Raw genomic sequence first — 6,127 nt, 5'->3', positions numbered from 1 at the left:
AATCTAATTGATAACATCAAATAACAAAGTGGTTTAACAGATTGCTAGAGAATCCTAGAGCCAATGGCTACAGACCAAATGGGTACCCATGCCTGGAGATAACATGATTTCACTGGTTGACTGCACCTGGGGGGATGGGCAGGAGACTATACTTTTAGGCAGTTGAAGGAGGCTGCTCTGTCCAGAGACCTTGATTCTAGTCCTGACTCTCCATCCACTGTGTGATGTTATACCAGTCATTGAGTCTCCCTGGAGCTCAGAGCCCTTATCTCTACAATGAGAGCTTTGGATTAAGTGAGCTCTAGCATCACCTGAGACTCTCCACTGTCTGAGCCTGTATCAGATGGTCCATAAACACACACACACACACACACACACACACACACACACACACACACACTTAGATACACCTTTTAGATAAGTTTCAAAGTTAGCCTCAAATTTTTTGTCACTGTTTCTACATAAATGCAATGTGCCTTTCAGGATGCATGCACACAAAAATTAACACAGACAACACAATTTGGCCATTTTTGTTTCTGGAGGTGATGTCATGGTTTTCTTTGAGTTAATGACTTGACTATTCCCATCCAAATGTCTTCCAAGCAGCAATTTAGAGCAAATTTAATGTAAATGAAGCATGCCTTGAAGTATATTCACCTTGTTATTAGGTTTTTGAAAGAAAAAAAAAACCTCACTTTTGAGAAATTAAATTGAACTTTAAGACATGTACATGGCATTGCTACAGCAGCATCTGAAATGTAACACAGCAGAATTTTATCATGCGTACACCCGATATCCTAGAAATCCACTATTTATAGGTGGGGTGGGCCATGGAGAGGTGAAGAAATTGAAGGGGCAATGAAAGACAGAGGGTGGACAATAAAAAGAATGAATAATCAAAATAATGCTAAGGGAATTGCAGGAAAGAAGAGCAACATAAATGGTAAATATATGGGCAAATTAAATAAATATAAAACAATAATAATGTCTCACAATTAGAAATGCATTACAATAGTATACATTTTAAAAGCAGACAAATGGAAAGTATTCTAATATCCTTCCATTTTCAAGGAAGAGGCAAAAGTACCAATTTATATTAAACTTTGATAAGTCAAGGATGAATGTCTTAATCTCTAGGGTAACCGCTAAAAGAATATTAAAAGTGTATTATTTCTAAGTGAGTGGGGGCAGGGGAGTGAGTGGAATCAAAATAGAAAATAATTGATCTAAAAGAAAGCTAGAAAGAAAAGAAAGATAACAAAGAATGTGTAGGACGAATAGAAAGAGAAGTGTAAGATGATAGATTTGAACACAAATTTATTTGTAAGGTTATAAAATGTAAACATAATTTTCCAATTAAAATACAAAGATTGTCAGATGAGATAAAAAGAACCAAAGCCCAACTGAATGCCATTTAAAAAGAAACATCTAAAATATTAAACGGTAAAAGGATTAAAAAAAGATATGCCATGCAACAAAAGGTAATGTTAATAAGAGATAATAAATACTTTTGTAGAACAAAAAGCACTGTGAATAATGGAGAGGGAATTTCATAAAGAATTTTTAACAGTAAAACTTCTAAATTTCCATGCACCTAATGAAAAACCCAATCTGTAAAGTAAAGCCTCACAGAAATAAAAGGGGAAAGGAGAAATTCACAATTGTAATAGGAGATTCTAAATACATTTCTTTCAGAAAATGACAGAAAAGGCAGCCCAAATCAGAAAGAAGAGAAAATTTCAGGAGACTAGAAAATCAACAAATTTCACCTAAATGAAATTTGATAGATACATTTTAAAATGACATTTTAATCATATATATATATATACACATATATGAAGCAGGAAACTGTGACCTACAGTCAGTAATAATGTTATGCCAAGCTATACTGGAGCCTGAGGCCAAAAGAAAAATCAGAAATACTGACATGTTTATTATTGAAAACTTTGATATTTTGTTCATTACAGATTTTTTGCATTAGTTTTGACTTTTAAAAACACTAATTAAAATAGTGTTGATTACCAAGTTTTTTGACATCCCTTTAAACTCTACACTCAAGATGAGTATCTCATCCACCCCCACCCCAGTCCTGGTCCTGAAGCCATAAAGAAGATAAAAAGGAATCAAAAAAGTACCCAATAAATGTTTTTAGAGGCATAAAAAGAGAAATAAAGGGACAAAGAAAAGATAGGACAAATGCAAAACAAATAGAAAGATAATGACTGATAGACTTTAAACCATAATAATCAGCACATTACACCTGAGTTGTTCACACACGATCTGACAATTCCATCTGGCACAGATTGTCAGTCTGGATAAAAAATCAGACCCAACTGTATGCTGCCTACAAAAAAAAAAAAAAAGTGTTTTACATATGAAGACTCAAGTGGGTTAAGAGAAAGGATGAAAGATTAAATATGCAGGGGAAGTAATATGTCTCTTCGACCCTCTCGGGCTTTCCAGCTAAGGCTGATACAAAACAGAGTCACTGGAGAAAAGCACAGGAGATTTTATTTAGTAATTTTTAACAAGTCCAGGGGAACCCTCACAAGAATGAAGATCCAAAGAACTGGCCAGGCCTAAGTACTTATATACTAGGTTAAAGAAAGAGTGGCGATTGTGGAAAAGCAACTGAACCATATGGGGAGACTACAAAAAGAGAAGTTATTTTAACCCAGTCTATTTGTACAGATTTCGCTCTGCCTAGACTCCTCTTCTCTGGAGAAGAAAGTTCCTTTCCTCTTGGAAAAGGGAGGGCATTTTTTCCCATGGGAGTTTCATCTCCAGCTTGCAGAAAGAAAAGGGAAGGTCAGCAGGCCCTTCTTGCGCCCGCTGTGTTTCAGGTGCCTTGGCTCACAATAATCAATACGCCAAAGTGGCATATTTTGGGGTTACATGTCCTGAACTCTTCCACATGCCATGTTAACTAATCAAAATAAAGCTGTAGTGGTGACACTGTTCTCAAAGTAGAGTCAATGCAATGAATAGGGTCAAAGATTAAAAGGTAATTTTATAATGACATAGGTGCTAATTCATTAAGAGAATATAACAGTCATAATGTTTATGCAGCAAATAACAGAGCTTCAAAATTTATGAAGCAAAACCTGGCAGAACCATGAAGAGAACTAGTCAAATTCAAAATTACAGTTAGGGAATTCAATATCACTATCTCAATATTTGATAGGATAGTACACAGAAATTCATGAAGAAGAGAAGACTAAAATGTGGCTATCAATCAACTTGGCCTCACTGACATTTATAGATCACTCAACCCACCAAAAGAAAAATATATATTATTTTCAAGTACCCCTGGAACATTCACCAAGATTGACCATATCCTAGACCATCAATAAATGTAAAAGGACTCAAGCCACACAAAGCATATTCTCTGGCCAATAGGCAGTGAAATAGAAACAAATTACAGGAAGATACCTGGAAAACCATCAAATAGTTGGAAATTAATACCATATTTCTAAATAATCCATAGGTCAAGAAATGATCAAAGGAAAAATTAGAAAGCATTTTGAACTCACTGAAAATGAAAATACAACATATCAAAAGTTGTGGGTCCTGAAAAACCAGTACCTTGCGGGAATTTATAGCAGCAAATCCCGTTAGGAAAAAAAAAAAAAAAAAAAAAAAAAAGGCAAAAGGTCTCAAATCAATGGGTCAGTTTCTACCTTAAGAAACCAAAAACAAACAAACAAACAAAAAAGAGCAAATTAAATCCAAAGTAAACAGAAGGAAATAGTAAATAGTGCAGAAACTGGTGAAGTAAAAAAACAGAAAAACCAGTGAAAATTATCGAAACCAAAAGCTGTTTGAGAAAATCAATAAAATCCTTACTGTGACCTGAATCCTTCTGAATTTGTTGAACAGAATGGAGAATACAGAAATAGATCCACTTACTTATAGTCAATTTATTCGAGACAAATGTGTCAAAGAAATTCAATGAAGGAAGGATATTTTTTTCAACAAATGGTGCTAGAAAAATTAGATATCTATATGCAAAAAAAGAAACATTTCTCTCACACTTTCTACAAAAATCAAATGAAATGGATTATAGACTTAAAGTGTAAAACAAACTATAAAACTTTTGGAGGGAAACAGGAGGAAATCCTCGTGACCCTGAGTTTAGGCAAAGATGATTTAGGTAATGGCACAAAAAGCACAAAAATTTCTGTTCTTCAAAAGTCATTGTAAAGAAAATGAAAAGACAAAGCCACAGGCTGGCCAAAAAAAAAAAAACAAAGGAAAAAGATACCTGTTAAAGAAACCATATAAGTGATAATAACTAAAAAATCCAATTTTAAAATGGGTAAATGATTTGAACACTTTACACATGGTATATAACAACATGAAAAGAAGTTCAATGTCATTAGTTATTAGGAAAATGAACATTCAAACCCCAGGAGGATACTACAACAGACGTACTAGAATGTCTAAAATTATAAAAGGACGTCAAGTGCTAAGGAGGCTATGGGGCAGCAAAAATTCTCAGTGCTGGGGAGGTGGGGGGATAGGTGCAGGCACTTTACCCTACAGCTCATACCATAGAGCTACCTCTCATACAGCCCCACTCTCCTACTCCTAAATATTTACCCAAGGAAAATAAAAACTTATGTTGATACAAAAGCCTGGATAGAATTATAAATGGGTATATTGGGTTAAATTATAATTGAAAACAATTGTGCCAGAAGTGATACCATTTAGAGAGCAAAAAACCAAACCACATAATGGAAGAAAAAATTTGTAAACCATAGATCTACTAAGGGACTTGTATCCAGAGTATATAAAGAACTCTTACAATTTGATAATAAAAAGACAATTAATTTAAAATGGGAAAATGAATTGAATGGCTGTTTCTTGAAAGAAGATATACAAATGGCCAAAAAGCACATGAACAGATGCTGAACACCATAGGTGCTTAGGAAAACACAAATCGAAATCAGGAGCTATCACTTCACACCCACTAGGATGGCTAAATAGAAACAGACAATAACAAGTGTTGGCGCAGATGTGGAGCCTTGGGACCCTCCTACTATGATGGTGGGAACTGGCAACTACCAGCAGTCAGAGGGAAGAATGGCGGCATACCCATCTGATGGAATTTATTCAACCACTGAAAACTCGTGCTTATGAAGAGTCCGACAGAGGAAGCAAGGTGAATGAAAACATCAGGATGAAGAGCGGACAGACAGACCAATCACAAGTGTGAGCTGCAGAGAGCGATATCTACAGCAGGCCTGTGGAGCAGATGGGTCCTTGGAAGGTGAGCCCTAAGGGAGGGAGGGACCAGTTGGAGGGGGGAAGGGAAGGGTTGCTTGTTTTGTCTGCAGGTAGTGGGGGCATGAATTCTGGGACCCCGTCTTTCCCCAGGGGGTGTGCAATCTGCCGGGTCCCACCAGTCCCCACAACTCATCCCCTGCTGAGCCTCGCCCAAAGCCCCCAGGCAGCACCAAGACACTAAGGGGGTGACCTGGGAGGGAATTTTCTCCCTCCCATGTCCTTCATCAGCAACCCCACACTTCAGCCACTCTAAATAACACAATTTAAAGAAAATCTTTAAAGCACAGGTTCTAAACAAAAGCCCTAATGTGCAGCCCGCCTCCCAGATGGATTGAGAATCTTTATAGAGAATTCCAGCGTTGGCACTGTGGGGCCAAGCCGGCCCTTCTGCGGGCTGTCTTCTCCCCAGGCCACAGAAATCAAGTAATCTTGGGGCAGCTCTCGAAGGGGAACTGCGGTTCAGCGGGTAAAGCCAAAGGGTGGGAAAGAGCCGCGCGGGAGCCAGGAGTCCTGGGCTCTGATCCCGGCTCGGGCCCTCTGCAAATTATTTCTTCTTCCTGGGCCTTGCTTTCCCCCTGTGTGAAGCGCGGTGAAAACCGACATGTCCCTAGTGCCTCGGTGGGGAATCGCTGGCGTCGTGGCTGAGGGGAGGTGGGGGTGGAGCCCAGGCAGGTGTCCCTGACCGCTGCGGGTAGCAGCCCCCTACTCCACAGGCTTCCGCGAGCTCCTGGACGACCGGAAGAATGCGGCCGAGGAACTGCAGGAGCCCCTGCTCACAGGGCCGGGAGGTCGAGCGGAGCTAAGGGCCCCCGCGGGAACGCGCGACGCCGGGCAGAGG

This window comes from Mustela erminea, chromosome 14, assembly GCF_009829155.1.
Source record: "Mustela erminea isolate mMusErm1 chromosome 14, mMusErm1.Pri, whole genome shotgun sequence".
NCBI lineage: Eukaryota > Metazoa > Chordata > Mammalia > Carnivora > Mustelidae > Mustela > Mustela erminea.
This window is presented reverse-complemented; position numbering follows the sequence as displayed.